Source organism: Amblyomma maculatum, chromosome 1 (assembly GCF_055883805.1).
Source record: "Amblyomma maculatum isolate TAMU_Amacu chromosome 1, ASM5588380v1, whole genome shotgun sequence".
In the NCBI taxonomy this organism is placed as follows: Eukaryota; Metazoa; Arthropoda; class Arachnida; order Ixodida; family Ixodidae; genus Amblyomma; species Amblyomma maculatum.
In genome coordinates this window covers 8,458,163-8,478,412 of record NC_139344.1, presented here as the reverse complement: position 1 = coordinate 8,478,412, position 20,250 = coordinate 8,458,163, and the positions used below count along the sequence as shown (strand labels likewise).

General features: G+C 47.8%; 1 long non-coding RNA gene across 1 annotated transcript in view; it reads right to left on the bottom strand.

The window, feature by feature from the left end:
* Nucleotides 1-17,123, bottom strand: part of LOC146201606 (uncharacterized) — a 57,849-nt gene extending 40,726 nt beyond the window's left edge. Inside the window, exon 1 of the long non-coding RNA XR_014701668.1 lies at nucleotides 16,758-17,123. This is a non-coding gene — a long non-coding RNA (uncharacterized LOC146201606). The remainder of the gene's footprint in view (nucleotides 1-16,757) is intronic.
* Nucleotides 17,124-20,250: the final 3,127 nt, after the last annotated feature.

The window sequence follows — 20,250 nt, the reverse complement described above, 5'->3', positions numbered from 1 at the left end:
GCATCACCGCTAAACGCTGCAGCACCTAGTTCTCCGTCGGGGAGCGGCCATGGGGACTGGGAGATGAAAAGCGGCGGCGTTGGGGCGAACGGAACTGACGGTGGGGGGGGGGGGGGGGATCGGTTGAGGCGTGAAGACTCGGTATCAGCGGCTGTGCTTGAAGGGCCGTGACGAGGTGAGAAGGGATGGGAATGGTAGTCGTAGATATAGGACGGTTGAAGGCGAGACATTTGTGGCTGGAACCAAAGATTCCGGCAATGACGGGCGATATGGCCGACGCTGGTGATAGTAGAACAAATAGCCCGGTTATGGATGTGCGCCATTAGTCTGTATTACGTCGACGAGGGGCAACATAGGCAGGTCGACCAGAATAGAGTTTGCGAACGTCGGTGTCATAAGCAAGTCGGCCTGGATAAACTGCGCGAACATCGGTTTCATAAGAAGGTCAACCAGGATAAACAGCGCGAACGTCGCCAACAGTGGGCGGGCTGATGGCAGCAACGAAGTTCAGTCCCAAGGTGGCAAGCGCTTGGCGGACAACGGCCTGAATTCGGGGAACGTCCGGGTGGTAACTTTGCGCTGAGCTCCTGACCAAAGGATTTTCCAAAGAATTCGCGAAGCTTCTCTTTGCAAGTATCCCAACTGGTCAGCTCTCCTTGATGAGTCTCGTACCAGGCTAGCGCGGTGTCCTCGAAGCAAAAACAACATTGGCTAGCATGAGGGCGGGGCCCCAGCGATTATATGCGCTCACATGTTCGTACTTGCGTATCCATTCGTCCACGTCCGCAATGTCCGTGCCAGTAAAACAGCCAGGATCGTGCGGGTGGATGCGGACGACAGATGGCAAGGCCCCCGTTGGTGCGGGGAGGGTATCTTGAGGCATCTTCGGGAAGGAAATCAGGCGGCCGCAGCGGATTTCCGTCGTGTGGACTCTGACGCCAGGATCGACGGCCGCACCTCCACCAAAATGTTACGTAGAAACTCAATGCATTTACAGCATATTTACAACACAGCCGCAAATGGCATAGCAGTGAGCAGCAACACAGAACCAGTCCCACTTCGTCTTATTCCTTCCGCGAGGAAAGAGGAGGAGACACGCCGTCGTCGTCATCTCGTAAAAATATACCAATGTATTAATTTTCCTCTTGCACTTGCGTCTCTTGCTTCTCCTATGGCGTCTACGTTTCCTTGACCTAGTTTATTCCTCGTGGTCGTCTTTGTTTACACCGTTAGCCTCAAGGCCCTGGGCCCCCTTAAAAAGCCATTGCCTGCAGCGGTGTACCGTACACTCTACCCATCTACCGGGGGCACCACTTACTGAATTACATTGCTCAACCCAAGTTGTTGCCTTATATTCCTAATGACTCGGTTGGCCTTGACTGCTCTCCTTTATGTCCTGTTGGACTGCCCGTAAGCCTTTGGGATTGTGCGTATTGCCACACCACTGTCCATCTTGTGGCGCCACCAAGTGGCCGAACCATGTCTTGGCACTTGGCTGAGCATCATTCTCCTCCCTCGAGCTTCGCTTCATTAAGGAGGCCTGCTCGGTTGTCCTGCAGCATGCCACGTTTGTCAGTGACAAAATAGTCATGCGCACGCCTCTTTTAGCCTGTACATGCCGACATCTGACTGTACTCCCGAGGATCTGGAGCTTCCAATTCAGTACATCGTATAGACCAGCATAAATGATGACCAGGCTTTCTACCTCCTTGTTGTACTCTACCACCTTCTGAGTTTGTACCATCGCATCTACCATACGCTTCCCCGACTGGGCTTCCACCTTCCACGTGCATGTCTCCTTTCACTCTTGTTAAAATGGCCTCCTCAACCTTCCCTACATTGCAGTCCTCCACTACTAAAACCATTCTGAGTTCTTACCGTTCCCCTTGCGATAGCCGTACTCCGGTTCACGCCAGAAGGGTCACGCCGCAACGCCCGCATCACGCGGCCCCGTTCTGTCACTAGCCCTGCTAAAGACTGTCGTGATGCTATGCTTTGATGTCATGGAGGTGCCGCGTTACCGTTAATTTCCGTATGTAATTTTACCATGCCTATAGGTACCCTGCCTTTTCTTCGGCCTTGCTACTATTGCTTGTTATGCACGGGATTCTACGCTCGCCTCGTATATCACATATCTGTCCTCCAAATCGAGGTCACTCGCTGCCCGTATTCTAAGCGCTTCCAAACACTTTGCTGAGCGCGCGGCGCTATCGCTCGAAATGACATTGTACTATCCCAGGTAGCACAAAGTGGGCTATGAAGGGTGGGCCACGGTTGGTCCTATGTAGGCAATGCAGGACAGCCCCGGTGGGCTCAATATAGGGGCTGCAAGAGGGGACGACCTAGGCCAGAAGGGGGTGTCGACAAAGCCCCGATGGGCTTTACTAGGGACCGATGCAGGCAGCCCTTGCAGGGCGGTCCACATTTTTCCCACATTGCGAAAACGGCACATCCCGCCAACTCCCCCCGATGGTCCTACTTTGGACAGATTTGGGCAGCCGCTCTGGATGAACATTTTTTTTTTATTTCGGTTAGCCCCTCAGATGGACCGATGCGGATTCTATAACGCAAGCCGCACTTGGGCTTGCCCATATTATTCTCATTGGGGTCCGATGCAGGAAACTGATGGGAAGCCCTAGTCCAAGATTTACCAATCAATATTTATGCATATAATTAAGTAATTATTTTATACATGTCTGAACTTTCTAAATAGCCACAATATTAAATTTTACAATAATTCATCACATTAATCTAGCCTAAATGACTTTATGTACGTCTTGTTCAAGCTATGGAGATGTGCGTTCTAAACAGTAATATTGTGCCGAGAGTCGCAAGCTGTCCATAGCAACCACATAAGGAGCAACAGTTAGCAATCAGTATGTTTTAGCATTTTTAGCGCAATTTGCATGAGCGCGAGAACTAAAGCCATGTAATAATTCTAACCGACTAAACATGGCAACAACAGTTATACAAATCATCTATAACAGTAATTTAGGGCAACATCTAATACAAATAAAGGTTGGAAAAAATGATTACACAATTGCACGCACGACTTCTAGCCCCATTAGGCTGATGTGGGACCTACAGCGGTTTTGTGTGGGCAGCCCCAATTGGGCTGGGTGTTGTTTTTGAACCTAAAGCCCACTTGCGGTTGCGCGTGCTTTCAAATTCCCCATAAGGGACCGATGTTGGTATTATGCGGGCCCTCCCGCCTTCCGGCCCCATTACGGCCCATGTGGAATATAAAGCAGTTTTGTGTGGGCAGCCCCAATTGGGCTGGGTGTTGTTTTTGAACCGAAAGCCCACTTGTTGTTGCACGTGCCTTCAAAGTCCCCACAAGGGACCGATTTTGGTACCATATTGGCGCGCCCGCCTTCCAGCCCCAATACAGCCTATGTGGGACCTAAAGCGGTTTACGTAAGGCTGCCTCATTTGGGCTTCACGAAGGCTTGTCCAAATTGAGCTCTTATTCATATTTCACCTGCCCTCAAGTAACCTACAAGGGGCCGATTGGGGCAGCATGTGGGTATATCTGTTTTTTTTGTCCCACAACGGCCGATGTTGGTCCCACAAAGATTTAATGGGGGCGGCCTCATTTTATATCTATGAGGGCTTTCCCATAAAGAGCCCACATTTAGGTTGGATTGCCCTCAATTATCCGACAAGGGACCCTTGTGGTCTGGATGCAGGAATGTGCTCTGCATTAGCCCGAATAACGACGCTATGGGACCAATGCAGGAGGAACAGGAGCAAGCCCAAGTGGGGCTTGCCCACTTTTGCCCCATCGGGGACCGATGCAGGTTTTATGATAGTTGCCCCAGCCCCACTTGCCTACATCGGACCTACTGGGGCCCCACATTTTGTGCTACCTGGGATGGCAAGAAATATGCGTTCCGGGAATTTCTTGTTAGTTTTTATTTTACGAACTAGGGATTGTGTGCCGTAAGAGTTTGGGCTTGCTTCTCTCTCGGTCTTGATCATGCATTTTGTTGTTGCAGGTGGCTAAAGCAGGACTGGATGAAGGACGGACCATGTTCGCTGTAATTTGGAGGGCATGGACACTGGAGTGTCCATACGCACTTCGAACATTAGTACGGTCTTATCTCTTCATCACCGCTAGTCTCTCCCCTTTCATTCACCCCTGGAATACAGTGAAGCGGTGAGTGTGGGACTAATCACGTTTTCTTTCTTTTTGATATCGAACTCGTGTTCCTTCCTTTACAGCAACTCGCCAACATGTGCAGCGAAAACCCAAATCAATAAGTGCCATTATTATCGGCTTTGCAGATAATAGCTGCTTATTTTTTCGTCGTGGTTAAGGTGCCATAGTGATCTTCCCGCCAGCATGTTTGTGCTCTAAATGCCTCATTCGAATTTGGAGTACTTTTCACTCTGTAAATCGACAGCGACATCGCAGGCTGATTATTCGCACGCGATGTGAGAGATAACTCGAAGGTTCTCTTTTCGCCCACGTAGCACAGAAAACGCATCTTTGAAATATTTCAGTATATTATTCCTTCACTTCGAAAGCAAGGCAGATTGGATCAGATGGTGTTACATAGATGCTATAGTGCATCTGGTCTTTGTGTTGTAAATGAATGTTTTATACTACTACTTCTATTACTACACACATGTTAACAGATATGTGTGCTACAATAAACTGAAGACAGCTTATACAATGCAGGTACCACAGCCGCGCAGCGTGAACGATACTGGTGCAATCTTCTTTCATGTCTATTTTGGTGACGGTTCAGTAGCACTTGTACAGAGCAACTTCAGCTATTCATCCGCGCATTTTGCATTTTATAGTTTTTCTGGACTAGAACAGGAGTGGAAATATAAAGAGTCAGAGTCAGGAAATATAAAGAGTATAAGCAAGCTCAAAAGCGTCAACATATTTTGCAGTGTAAGGCTATGAAAACTACGCTGTCATGGTAATTAGTATGCTTACAGCTGTCACCCGTTAATAATTATGGAGGTATTATTAACGATGCGCCCTTAACGGTGCGCACACTCCCAGACACCCTTTGAGTGAGTGGGGATAGCTGTTCCGGTCGCAAAGGAGATGCCCTCGACTTGCGTGGCAAGCTCAGCCGGAATTCAACTACCTTGTAGTGACAGAAGGGGGTGGTCGTTTGGTGCCCAGCGGTCGCCGGTTCAAACCAGAGAAAGGATCGGAGTCGGAAGTAACAAACAAAACACAATTTATGCACAGCAAGAGACGATACAACGGAACGCACAAGATCACTTGAAATGCACAGACGAGAGGTTCACAGAATAACATACGCTAAGCATGCGATTACACAGATATTCAATAACATAGAGGCTTTACAACAGATGAAACACGAGAGAGTTACATAAACAAACACCAAATTGTTCACCGGGCACTGTTGCAGTCCGACGCCTCAAGAGTCACGATGTGGCCGCCATACGAGACGAGCGCCGCTCCCTTGAAAGTCCGTGGGCTTGCCAGCAGCGGGTGATCCCCGGGAGTCCAGTCGAAACACAGGCGAGCACGTCGCAAAACACTTGACGAACTGACTGACTGACTGACTGGCTGACTGACTGACTGAACAAGCGGCGCGGTCGCTTTAAATAGGGCGCGCCGCGTCTGTTTGTTATCATGCGCCAAAGCTAGCGCGCACACACACATAGCTTCGCTGGTTATAGCTCCCTCTTCTCCTCCCGTCGAGCCGCGCGTCGTCATTGGCTAGGTCCCATAGAAGATGCTCGATTTTTCTGGCGCATTCCAGGCCGATGAACCACCGTCTTCCCCGGGCAAGGGGAAAGAGGGTGACAACAACGCGTACAAAGCTACGCGCTCTCCCGCGCGGGGAAGGGGGCTTTGCTCTCCATGCCTTCCACGCGACGCCGTGCGGGCCTCGCGCCGTACCGGCTTGATGAAAATGGGCGCCGATTTCGTGACACTGCCCCTCCCTTAAAGAATATTGTCCCACAATATTCACAACAACCACGAACATCGCGCGCACATGCATGCGCTCACAATTGTATGGGGCAAATGTTCACATCACACATATTGCATAAATTTCACAAACTGTAATAACACTTTACAAAATTCATACATCAATGTCATGATGTTCACAAACATAGCACCACGCTGTCGTCAGATACACAAAAGAATCAACAACACACCGCTTTTCAAATGCGAAGCGCACGAACCTAAATTCTGAGCGTAATTACAGCCCGCGATCAGTGCGTGACACGCTTCTGTCCGCCAGAGATTCTGCCTTCGCTCTAGGCTCTCGCATTTGAGACACTTCTATGTTCCCCGATCGGGCTACTGAAAATTCTCAGAGGCATGACTTATCCTCTTGCAAATCACACAACCAATGTGTGCCGATAATTGCCCCTACAACCAGTAGCGCCGACGGATACACGGAAACCTGTGTCAATGCGCACAGACCAACAAAAAGAATCACTGTAATAGTGTTCTTTCCTGGGCACCTGTATTCCTTCCGCTGAAGGTGAAATATCCCAAGTAACGCCCCCATAAGTAAGAAAAACACTTGGGCTACCTGCATCAACGAAGGCCTAGGCAGTCCTGACTTTATTTCCTGTGTTGCCTCTTTCTTATCGGTTTCCTCCTGAGGGGCTTCCTTTTGTTTATTCTTGTCTCGGGGCTTTTCTTCCGGCTTCTCATGGCCTTGCTTTCCTCGCCTTGCCTTTTTCTTTTTAGATTCCTTGCAGCGCACAGGTGCGGGACCTTGATCAGGATCCTCGGGAAATGTTGCGCCCTTGATATTTCCCAACACCAAATCATAAATGGGGCGTTCCATGCATAGGGCTGTCAGTTTTCCAGAATAATATGGCGTCTGCACTTCCAATTTTGCCTCAGGGAGTAATTGGATTGAGCCGTCAATTAGCCTTACAGGGCATTTCTCGCTAGTCAGATCCTTCTCATGAATCAAACTGCGTTTCACGATTACGGCACTACTACCTGTATCTCGTAGCACAGAGACTGATTTTCCTTTTATCTTTCCCCTCGAAACCGGCATCCGATTCACCGCAGATCCAGGTTGTGCATGTACTACGGCGTTCACCACCCGGAGTTTCTTGTCCTTCCGATTAACCCCTCTCTCTGCTTCCTCCTCCTCTTGGCCGTGCACCACGCGGACTTTCCTGCCGTTCTTAAGCTCAACAAAGCCATCGGCATCTTCTTCCTCCAGGCGATATTCTGACTCTGACGGAGTCCTCGCGCATGCCGCCTGCGGTGCTGCCTTGTCAGCGTCGGGACACGACATTGCTTTGTGGCCCTTCTGTCCGCATTTCCAACACGAGGATGGATTGTTGGTTGCGAGTTTGCGGCAGTTAGGTGCATAATGGCCTAGTTGTCCGCAGAGATAGCACCTCGGGGTTGACTTTACGCTAGGTTTTGTCTGCCGAAATTCGGGCTTTCGAGGGGTTTCAGAATTTACAATTTTGCTCAAATTTTCGCCTCCCTGGGCTTCCAAATACTGGTCTGCCAGTTCCATCATTTCTTCCAGGTTATTCGCTTTTCTTTCTTTTAAATAAAGCGACAAACCAGGGTGACAGCTACCTAGAAATTGTTCCTTAATTAGGAGTTCGCGAAGTGCGCCATACTCAAGTTTAATTTTTGAGAGTTCAGTCCAGCGGTCGAAATAATGACTCAGTCGCGCAACATACTGTGTTGCCGTTTCTCCGTCCATAGGTTTTCCAGTCCTGAACTTCTCACGAAACCCATCCGTTGTAAATCTAAACCTTTTAAGTAATGCAGCTTTCACTTTGTTATAGCTGCCTGCATCCTCAGGAGGAAGTCTTCCAAACACACTTAATGCTTCGCCGCTGAGGCAAGTGCTCAAGATGGTAGCACATTCACTGTCTGTCCAATTTGCATTTACGGCGATCCTTTCGAAACGCAAGAGGAACGCGTCGAGATCGTCTCTTCTCTCGTCGTATTTCGGAATCAATTTACTTGCGTCTATCCGCAAGCTGCTATGTACTTCACTGCAGCTATGCACTTCAGCTAAACCGTTGCTGTTCCCGGAGTTTTGGAGCTGAAGTTTCATAGTCAGTAATTCCTTTTCTCGCTGAAATTCCTCTTCCCGCTCCTTTCGAGCCCTCTCTCGTTCCTTTTCTTCTCTCTCTCTTTCTTCTTTTTCTCTCTGGCTAACCCATTTGCGCAGTTCGGCACCGGACAACCCCAGCTGGGTGCCAGCCTCTACCAACTCTTTCAGATTCATATCTGAAGCGCGAACCGTCTGGGTGTAGCCTAAACACTGCTTAGCGAACTTCGCCTAAACGCTTCCGCGCGGCACTACCTCTCGCTACCGCTCTGCTGCTACACTGTTTACGACCTCTTCGTAAACTCTTCCAACTCGTTCACCGTCCTCTGAGCTTGAGTGCACCAAACGTCCTGTCGCGGACGCCAGAATAATTGTCACCCGTTAATAATTATGGGGGTATTATTAACGATGCGCCCTTAACGGTGCGCACACTCCCAGACACCCTTTGAGTGAGTGGGGATAGCTGTTCCGGTCGCAAAGAAGATGCCCTCGACTTGCGTGGCAAGCTCAGCCGGAATTCAACTACCTTGTAGTGACAGAAGGGGGTGGTCGTTTGGTGCCCAGCGGTCGCCGGTTCAAACCAGAGAAAGGATCGGAGTCGGAAGTAACAAACAAAACACAATTTATGCACAGCAAGAGACGATACAACGGAACGCACAAGATCACTTGAAATGCACAGACGAGAGGTTCACAGAATAACATACGCTAAGCATGCGATTACACAGATATTCAATAACATAGAGGCTTTACAACAGATGAAACACGAGAGAGTTACATAAACAAACACCAAATTGTTCACCGGGCACTGTTGCAGTCCGACGCCTCAAGAGTCACGATGTGGCCGCCATACGAGACGAGCGCCGCTCCCTTGAAAGTCCGTGGGCTTGCCAGCAGCGGGTGATCCCCGGGAGTCCAGTCGAAACACAGGCGAGCACCTCGCAAAACACTTGACGAACTGACTGACTGACTGACTGGCTGACTGACTGACTGAACAAGCGGCGCGGTCGCTTTAAATAGGGCGCGCCGCGTCTGTTTGTTATCATGCGCCAAAGCTAGCGCGCACACACACATAGCTTCGCTGGTTATAGCTCCCTCTTCTCCTCCCGTCGAGCCGCGCGTCGTCATTGGCTAGGTCCCATAGAAGATGCTCGATTTTTCTGGCGCATTCCAGGCCGATGAACCACCGTCTTCCCCGGGCAAGGGGAAAGAGGGTGACAACAACGCGTACAAAGCTACGCGCTCTCCCGCGCGGGGAAGGGGGCTTTGCTCTCCATGCCTTCCACGCGACGCCGTGCGGGCCTCGCGCCGTACCGGCTTGATGAAAATGGGCGCCGATTTCGTGACAACAGCGCACTGCCAAATTTTGTGCAGTTTTTTTGTTTAGAGGGAACTGCACTATGTTTATAACATCATGCATATAAAAACACAACAGTAGTAACTTTAGCTAACATTTGCTGCAAATAATGGTGGTTATGTCATCAGTTTTCTTGCATCGCATACATTTTAAGGCCTTAGCAATCTTGTTCGACCCGGCATGTGCATGTGGCACACACAACTGCATCTAACAAAAAGAAGTGCTAGGTGCCTAATGTGCCGCATAATTTTTTATTCTGCCACTGGAGGCTAGGCACAATTTTAGTACAAATTTAACCTATTGCGCAGTTGATCGGAAATATTAGCCTAATCTGCACACCTGCACGATTCCGCATGCACACCTGGGCATATACTGTAAATTTCACGCTAACAGATGCACACAGCCACAATTTTTCTTATTCTTTCCTAGTATGGCAGCCTCCTCTGCATAACCGCCATCGCCTTTCAATCTACATCCTGTGAAAGTGCTGCTGCTAATCTTAGGATTCGCTTCTCATTTCATATTTCCAGGGGGCGCTCGGCGTGCAAAGTATTTTTCGTCCATCGATCTAAAAAGTGGCTACTGGCAGATTGAGGTCGATGAGCGAGATCGTGAGAAGACGGCCTTCGTCACACCCGACGGCCTTTACGAATTTAAAGTTCTACCTTTCGGCCTGTGTTCCGCGCCGGCCACATTTCAGCGGATGATGGACACTGTCCTCGCCGGCCTTAAATGGCAGTGTTGTCTAGTCTACCTAGATGACGTGGTGGTCTTCGCAGAATCATTTGCACAACATCTTCAGCGCCTGCGGTCAGTACTCGAAGCCCTTCAATCCGCTAACTGGACACTTAAGCCACAGAAATGCCACTTTGGCTACCGAGAGCTTAAATTTCTCGGCCATGTCGTCAGCGCCGCCGGCGTGAAGCCCGACCCTGACAAGATTGCTGCTGTTGCGGAATTTCTGATTCCACGTGACAAGCAAGCTGTTCGCCGGTTTCTCGGCTTGTGCAGTTACTACCGGCGTTTTATCGATAACTTCGCTGATCTCGCTGAACCGCTGACTCAGCTCACCCGGGGAGACACCCCTTTTGTTTGGACTCACGAACAAGAAGCTGCTTTTGCCGAGCTGCGTCTCCGTCTCCAATCGCCGCCTGTTCTAGCCCATTTCGATGAGCAGGGGGAGACAGAAATACACACCGACGCCAGTAACATTGGCCTTGGGGCGGTTCTCGTGCAACGTCAAGAAGGCGTTGAACGAGTCATCGCCTATGCCAGCCGTACTTTATCCCGCGCCGAGACGAACTATTCAACTACTGAAAAGGAATGCCTCGCCATTATTTGGGCTACTGCGAAATTTCGCCCCTACCTTTATGGTCGCCCATTTAAAGTTGTCACTGACCACCATTCTTTGTGTTGGCTGGCCAACCTGCGTGACCCATGCGGCCGCCTGGCGCGATGGAGCCTTCGCCTACAGGAGTTCGATCTCACTATTGTTTATAAGTCCGGACATAAGCATGAAGATGCTGACACGCTCTCCCGCGCGCCTGTCGAGCTCGCTTCACCAGACACGGATGACGCTGGCAGTTTCCTCGGAGCTGTTGATGCTTCAGATATGCCACATCAGCAGCGTGCCGATCCAGATTTACGAGCACTGATTGATTATTTAGAAGGTCAGCCAGCCACCATACCTAAGTGCTTTTCTCGGAGCCTCTCAACTTTCTGCCTGAGAGGTGGTGTGCTTTATAAGCAGAACTCTAGATCCGAGTCAAGAACCTACATCCTCGTGGTACCCACAGCTCTGAGAGAGGAAATCCTTTCCGAGTGCCACGATGAACCAACATCTGGCCACTTGGGCTATTCTCGCACACTTGCTAGGATACGACAGACATTCTACTGGCCCAACCTTGCCACTGTTGTTAAGCGCTATGTCAAGAGCTGTCGGCAATGTCAGCGTCGGAAGGTTCCGCAATCGAAGCCTGCGGGCCTCCTCATGCCCATAATACCACCACGAGCACCATTTGATCAAGTCGGCATGGACCTTCTCGGTCCTTTTCCTCGGTCCTCTGGTGGCAACCGTTGGATAATCATCGCCACAGACTATTTGACTCGCTATGCCGAGACCAAAGCGTTACCTAGTGGTACAGCGTCTGAAATTGCCCATTTCTTTGTACACCAGATCATACTACGGCACGGTGCTCCTTCCTGTATTATTACTGATAGAGGGACTGCCTTTACTTCAAAAATGATGGCCGAAGTCTTTCATCTCAGCGGTACGGCGCATCGAAAAGCTACTGCTTACCATTCGCAGACCAATGGGCTGACGGAAAGGCTTAATAAGACCATCGCGGATATGCTGGCGATGTACGTCGACGCCCAGCACAAGACTTGGGATGCGATCGTACCATATGTGACGTTCGCATACAATACGGCAGTCCAAGAGACTACACGTTTCACGCCGTTTCGCCTCGTTTACGGCAGGGAGGTTCGGACGATGTTGGACGCAATGCTCCCTTACCAAACAGATACCGAACTTTGTTCTGACGCCGAGCAGTTTGCCCAAGATGCTGAGCAAGCACGCCAACTAGCACGCGTCCACATCACCCAGCAACAGGACAGGGATTCACGCCGGTACAACCTCCGCCACAGACAAGCTTCCTACAACACCGGGAACCAGGTGTGGGTGTGGACGCCTGTTCGACGCCGCGGCCTTTCAATTTGCCGCTACTTCGGACGGTATAAAATTGTGCGACGCATCAGTAACGTCAATTACGAGGTGCTCCCGGATGGATCAGAGCACACAGGCCGTCGGCTACCTCGTCCAGAGACAGTTCATGTCTTGCGATTGAAGCTATACTTTGCACGGTGACTGACAAACTACATTTACAAACTTTTTTTTTGAGGGGGGAGGTTGCTTTTGTACGCTTGTGTGCACGTGTCACTGTGTGCGTTACGCTTAAGGAGGGAGGAATGCCAGGGGGCGCTCGGAGTGAAAGACGACGTTGAAGTGAATCGGCTCCGGACTCGCAGGACGTGCCTAAACCTTGGACCGTGTAATTCTACCTGTTCCGGCTCTGTTAACCTAGCCCCAGTCGCCAACACCGTGACAATATATTACCCCACCCTTTATGTATACCACCAGTCAGTATCTTCAAGGTACAAAACAAATGAACCAGAAGATTTTCGGACTAGAAAAAGGATGGTCCAATTTTTTTTTTATTTTTTTTTATTTTCAGGGATGCTTCTCTCGTAAGGCTAAGAGGCTGAGGCTGATAAAACTTTATTCACAATAAGTGGGAGGAATAGGGGAAGTCAGCTAGCGTGCCTGGATATCCAGTCGGCGCCGCTAGTTTGAAATGGCCGCCTTAACCTCGTTTGCATATAATAAACTGAAAGTACGCACGTGGCAAACAACTTAGCGTCACGTAAAATACTATTCTAAATCTGGGGAATTTTTTTTACAAAATTTGCTGCGTACAGTTTTTGTTTATATTGCTGCAAAACATTTAAAGCTATATTTGCTGTTTATTAGCTGCCACCGGCATGCGGCCTTATCACTCTGATTACGGCACGCGGATCAATTTTGTATCCTTTATTTGATCATGATCGTTGTTAGCTTTATCAGTTTCTTTGTCGCGCAAGATGCACTGAGATGTGACTCGAAGATTCCGGCCACTCGCGTGTATTTCTGTAATGTTCCAGGTTGTGCTAGTCACCGTTTGCGGCTTTGCCTTGATGCTTCTTCCGCGCCTTTCAATTGAGCGTTGACGGGTGCGACTGGTATTCCTAATTCGATGACCAGCGAGCCCGTTTGCTGTAATCTCCACTGCCGACTGGTTCAGTTATTTTGAAGACGCAAGTCAGCCCAATAAAGAGTTGATTTCAGTGCGATTACGCCTGTCTTCTCTTTCTGCCTACGGCCTTGTCACCACCACGTGACAATATTCTTTTACGATAACAACTGCGCACGACGAAAGCCGACGATGCAGCGCAGAAGAACATTCTACATTGTTTGAAAAGGTTTCATAGCTGCCTTAGTGCTGCAAGTCAGTCATGGAACCGGCCGGAAATTTCCGATTATCTCAGAGAAATGAGTAAAGGCTACCTTGGAAGTACGAGGGAGAAGATACGAAATAAAAACGAATACCGGCGTTTAGAACCAGGTACCGCACGAATAATGTGGCTCTCTTTATTCAGAAGCGGGTAATCAGCGTGCCACCATATTGGTCCGCTGTTTCTGAGCAACGCTAAATGAGAGCTCTTAACGTGTTCTCACAATGCTAATGGCTGTGCGCGCGCCGATGTCACCAGCTGAGATCGTAACAGGAACACGGTAACAGGGCAAATGCCTCGCCCACATTCTTCCAATTAACTCGGTCCTGTGCTGGCTGCATCCACTTGACCCCTGAAAACTTATTTTATTAATCTCATCTGCGCACACAACTATCTCCCCCCCCCCCCCCCCCTCCCCTGCTACTCTTGACTTCTCTTGAAATTCTCTTTGTTACCTTTAGCGACAATCGGCTATGCTCTCTTCGCAGTATATTCTCTGCCCATGCCCATTTCTTCTTGATTTTCCCTAGAATGTCATTACTCGAGTTATTTCTCTGACCCACTCTGTACGCTTCCTACCTCTTAATATTACACTTACCCTTTTCCGTTCTAAATCCCGCAGCGTTATTCCCAATTTAAGTAGAGCCCTTTTCGTTAGCCTCCATGTTTTTGCCTCATAGGTGAGTACCGGTAAGATGCAACTGTTATATACTTTTCCTCCTGAGCGATGCCGGTAATCTGCTAGCGATAATCTGTGAGTACTTGCGAAATGTGCTCGAACTCAATCGATTCTTCTAGTTATTTTCTTTTCGTTGTCCGGATATTCAGTTACTATCTCTGGTAAGTAGACGTATTCCCTTACAGTCTTCACCGCCTATCAACCCATTGGAAACTGCTGTTCCTCTGCGTCCGGGTTACTACGTCCACTGTAACGATTATTATAGAACTCCGCGGATAATTTGACTATTCTATCCATATCGCTAATGACATCGCGCGCCTTGTCTACTAATTAACGCATACATCTGATATTTAGATACACCTAATATCCTCTTCACAGTTTTCAGGGTGCCGCCAGTCAGCCTTTAGAGCTTGCTCAGTTCTTTCCATGTAATACTTCGTTATGTCCGATATTTTACGCTTAGTAATTTGATGTAGCTCTGGGGTTCTGTCTTGTGGGTTGCTTTGGAGGTTTTCATAATTTGGCGTTTCTGCATCAGATCTTATGTGCCCTTAGATAGTTTACCGGTAATCTAACTATCCTACCACCTACATGTACCACGCACGCACTCTTGATATCCCTGAAATTATTTCTTATTGCTTCTACACTATAGACATCTGTCTCAGGTAAAGCTGAATACCTATTCTGTAGCGAGAGCCTGAAATCCTCTACTTTCCTTCTTACCGATAAAACATTGATGGGCTTCCTCCTTACTAGTTTATACCGTTCCTACTTTTAGTCTAGACTGATTCGAGACCTTACCATCCTATGGTCACTGCATCGCACCTTTCCGATTACCTCCACACTCTGTATAATGCCTGGAATAAGCACATTATAAAATTAATTTCATTTTTAGTCTCCCCATTCTGGCTTTTCCATGTCCACTATTATTCACGATTCGTAAACTCTACTACTAAATCACCCAGATATCCGTAAGGCCCATGCAATAGTCACGCACTGCCTGGTCTTCAGCCTGCTTTCTGCCTACCTTGACATTGAAGTCACCCATGAATGCAGTATATTGTGTTTTTACTTTACCCATTGCTGATTCTGCGTCTTATAGAAGCTTTGACCACGTGGTCTTCTTCATAACTATATATGGCTCCGTAAGCCTGTACAACCTACATTTTATACCGCTTATTAGAGCTCAACTACGCTACCTCCCCACCCTCGTTAATGTTACAGAATTCCTGTATGTTTCCAGCTATATTGTTATTGTCAGGTATCCTGCACCTGCTTCTCGTTTCTCTGCTTAGTACGTGCGCGCTTTATAGCCGAGTATGTGCTTCATTTACTGTCTAATCTATCTCAGCTTTGTGATATTCCGTTTTATTACCGCTATTTCATTCAACAGCCCTGCTAGACTAGCTTCACTTCATAAAGTTCTAGAATAAGATGTTCCGTTTAGAATGGCGGCCTGTACAGCCCCACATATTCTTGGGACCCAGCGCTGCGTCACAGATGTGACCGCCGCCGGGGTCGGTTGCTTCGCCACCGCTGGAAACTGATGGGCGGGGGTTAATTAGTATATCCAATAGGAGGGGGTGACCAGTTATTACAAGATAATGGCCAAATCCTGTTCTGTATGAAAAGTGCGTTTCCTGGTGGTGGTCACCGGTTACAGGCCATACCATAGACCTGGTTTGAAATTCAACCGACACGCAAATTTCTCGTTTTCTTTTTTTACAATGCGGTGTATAATTGGGCGTCACTGGGATTCGAACCACAGACTTTTCGTGTCGCAAGACGTATGTTCTACCTGTATGACATCGCTGCACCTGAAATGAAAAACATCACGGCGTATAAAAAACCCTGAAAATTATTTCTGGCTATGCCACTGCTACAGAGGCACCCTCACAAGAAGGCCCTGAAGAAAGCCCGCCGCCTGCTCATCCATTTACCTTCACCCTCCAGGAGGCCTCCGCCGGTCTCTTTGCTCGAAATAAAACAAGCATAGGCGAAACCTTTTAAGCCGTAGTGGAGGACTCAGTAATCTTCGCCACCAGGGTTCAGGTCATTCACTTGCGCATGTCACCTTGGCCCGAAGAAGCCACCATGGAAGCGGAGAAAATTTTGGCTACATGAGGGTCTTTAATATGAACGTGACCACGTGACTAGGCGAGGGGTTTAGAAACTGGTTCGTCGGCGCTTGGCTGTTCAGTTTTCCTATCATGATGCGTACCGATCCGAGTGCGTCAACGCTTCTGCGCAAGAAACGCTTTGTTAAGCATTGATTTACAGAGAACCTCCGCAGTATTTGTATGGTGCCGGGTTATGAATGTGTCGGTATGCAGCTCGGTGTCGACTTTAAAAAATGTAAGAAAAGATTTTATCGAAGTATCGATTTTATCGAAGCCGCATTGCTGGCGTGGAGGACAACTTGAATTTTCATTTCTACATCCGATATTTTTTATTATTACTGGAAATCCCCTGCAGTCTTGCGCAATCTCGCGGCGAACCATATGTGATCAGGAGCGCTGTACCGGAAAGCTGAACACGGGGTGACCTTATACTCAATTAATACGAAATGTGGAATAAGCGCATTTCGAAAAGGAAAAAAAAAAAACGAAAAGAAATTCTTTGCACTTACCATTTGATTGTTCTGGTGGCATCAAGGAGAGGTTAACTGGGGAATTGCTCCAGCAGACCACAACAACGTCTGAATGCGGCTCCACGTTTACTATCCCGCCGGGGCTAGTGAAGGTATCGCTTTGAAAGCGTACGGCGATATCACTTGCAGTGAGGCTGTAGCAGTGCGGTGGCTCTGCGGGATTCCATTTTCCATTCTCGCAGCGAGCTTGTCTGGGCCCTAAGAAATTCAGCTGCCCTACAGGTTCACAGTGAAACACGAGCTCGGTTCCGTGCGGGAAAGGACCTTCAGGTTTCAAGAAAATGCCTTTATGGTAAGCCTTGAAACGATCTTGTCTTCTTGTAAATTCACAACTTTTGCTCCCATCCTCTGCAGAGAGAAGAAAAAAAATTCAATTAGTGTCTTGACAATTCCACGAACGCCCTCCCCCCCCCCCCCCCCCCATGTCAGTATGTGGCATATGGCCGCCGCATGTCAAAATGTGAGCAAGACTAAGGTTACGGGGCGACGTTTGCTGCCGATTAAAGGAGCGTCTAGTGGTTGCGCAGTTACCTTAAAAACGCAATGACGCAGTTGTATTAGAGTTGGGGCGAAGAACGTAAGCAACGACAGAAGCAGCAATCTAGATCACTAAGCAACCAAACGTAGGCACAAATACTTTCGCATTATGGCACGTAAGGACACGTAGGTGCGCCACAGAAGTTGGTTAGATGAATCAAAATTGTTGCGCGCGGCAAAGATACGATTTATTGTATACTTTGACCCAAACACACTTCATGAGAGTCTTGTCATCAAGTACCCTAGTGTGACCTCACAAGTGGGAAAGATACAACGCGGGATTATGTCTCCTCTTTAGAGTTGGTCTCATTCGCGTTGTACAAGGTGTAACGAGAAAAAGGTTTTGCAAGAAATGGTTAGGAAGCAATGTTTCTTTACGGATGCAAGAATCTGAGTATTGTATATATGTTTAAACAGAATGGCGACCCGAAGCGCTCTTCTATTCTTGTGAAATTGGTAGATAAGAAAGCTGACCGTATGAAATGGCCAAGCCGGTCTGCGGAAATTATTCGAATTAAATTACTTTCCACCGGCTTCTTCATTCATCTGAGGGACAAGAAAGCGAGCAGAGAAAAGGAGAAGTTAGACCAGCTGCTATAAAATTGTGAAAACGTAGACCAAACGGACATTGACAGCTTTCTAGACTCCACGCCTCAGCTTTCTCAAGCAGTATTTTGAAGAAAAACAAATAGACTTGAGCGCGATGTACTGGCGGTGGTATATTAGTAAGAAATGTCATTTCTTGAAAATTGGTGCTCGATTTAGTAGTCAAAACTAACATTTTCTCCGATACTTTCACAATGTGCTCATAGCAGTTCTTGGCTAAATTTTCGGCGGGAAGAAGCTGTAAATTAATAGAGGCGTAAATTTGGTATTATATTGTGTAAAAACGGTGGCACTCTTTTCCCTTCGGGGTCATATTTTCAAGTTTAGTGCAGTTTAAGAAATGGTAATTGGAAAGCTTAGATATCGTAGATTTCTTTTCACTATACTGTATTTCTACGGCAGCTAACAGTGAATAGCGAAATAAAGGCATAAAAGTGGTCGAATGTACTTATCCACACAAAACCTTTAGAGTAGCCTATCTCTTCAAGTTAGTATTCCTGAGCGTTTACATTAGCGCAAGCCCATATCTTGTTTATTGAGGGGTTTGCCTAAGAAGTAGGGCTTTGGATAAGTCTCCGAAGTTACAGACAGAAATAGAACTTGTCTTTCGCAAGGACGGATATGCAAAAAAGGGCGCTGCATTTTGCCAGCGAGGTCAAAGTGGTCTGACTCCTACTGAGACATTTTAGTCGAGAATACACCGACCGAGGTCACACCTCTGCCGCTTTACCAGGAGCAGAAGAGTGACCAAGAAAGCTGAAAGCTGTTGGCATGGGTAAACGTGGCAGTGCACTGTAAAGGCTGTCCCCAATTCTATTGTTTTATTTTTATACGCTAAACCAAGCCCTGAAATGAAATGATGGAAGATTAGAAAGAAGGACAGTGCATTACTCGTTATCCTCCCCGACCCCCAGACAACAGCTCTGGAGCCATAGCAATAGCATGACACTGATTGTTGATGTTCTCGAAGGCGGCGTCAGTTTCGAGAGGAAACAGAAAACATAACACCAGAATAAAGTACGTGTGCTCGTCTGGTAATAAAGTACAAATAGCACGGCTGCTAAGAAATTGCATCCCAAGTTTAGTGCTCATGATTTCCGTTTTGTTTTTTGCAGTAAGTCTTACAAAAAAAGAAATGAAAGCAGAAAAAGCAGCTCTCTCCATGATATGAGTGTGGAGCCGCAGTAGTCGTGTCGTGGACAACTGGTAGTTTAACGTACGGCATTTTGTCTCTGCCACCCACAGGAAGAAGTAATGATTTCCTGCAAATAAGAACTTGATGACTGACCGACTGAAAAAATAATCCTATATCAAGCTTCTATAATAGACTGCTACTATAGACTACCTCATTTACTCCTCTTTCTTCCTTTCTTTCTTGATAATTTCTGCCTGTTACAATTATTTTTATTCTCAGCCAGGTTTTTAGATTCACCACTAGGCTCCCACTCTTTTTAAGCTACTGCAGGTGCATTTCTTACCTGATCTCCCACCTTCCCTTCTATTTGCCTTTTATGTGTGAAAATTATTGGTCAGCCTACGTTGGCAGTTTTTTCAACAGCTTTATTTCTTATCCGCAAGCGGCGTCTACGGCTGCTGCTGGCCGCCTAGTTAAAGCAGACTGCTTGGAAGTCAGGGTCAAATCGACGCTTCCCGCAATTCCCGTTCATAACATGCGTGCCCTGCAATGTGAGCAATAGCAGACTTCAGAGCACTTTTACCAAAACTGTACCAAAACTACACTCGCTGGCTATTTGCATTAACTAAAACTTGTTATTTCGCTCTGAAGAATCGCCGAAAGCGCGAGCCCGGCGTACTCGATCGCTAGGCTTGTCGCGATGACGGGGGTAGCCGTCGAATAAAATGCAATCATTTGGCATGCGTTTATCGCCGATTGTGTGTTAAAGTGTGCAAATTGGGAATGTAGCCTCTTGCTTCGCTTATATTTATTACGGACAAAGTAGGTACAAACAGTGGAATCGTGACACCGTCGGCTCGTCAACTTATAATTTTTTCGTGAAGCCGCCGATCTGTCGAGGACATTAAGTCTACCATCCCAGTGTCGTTATCCTGAAAAACATGCCCCAGTACACTATTATGCGGTTGTTGGACGTGCTGGTGTCATTGTCGTCCTAGTGTGACCGTGCGATCCACCGTTATTGCGTCGCAGTACGTTGTATACACTGAAAACAAGCCAACGTACACAAGATTTGTTGAAGAACGGGTGGGTATATAGTGATAGAAAACCTGCCTACCCTGAATGCACAATGCCTGGTGACATCGACAGTACCGGAATCGTAGAAGAACGACAGATTGTCTTATTTCATAAAAA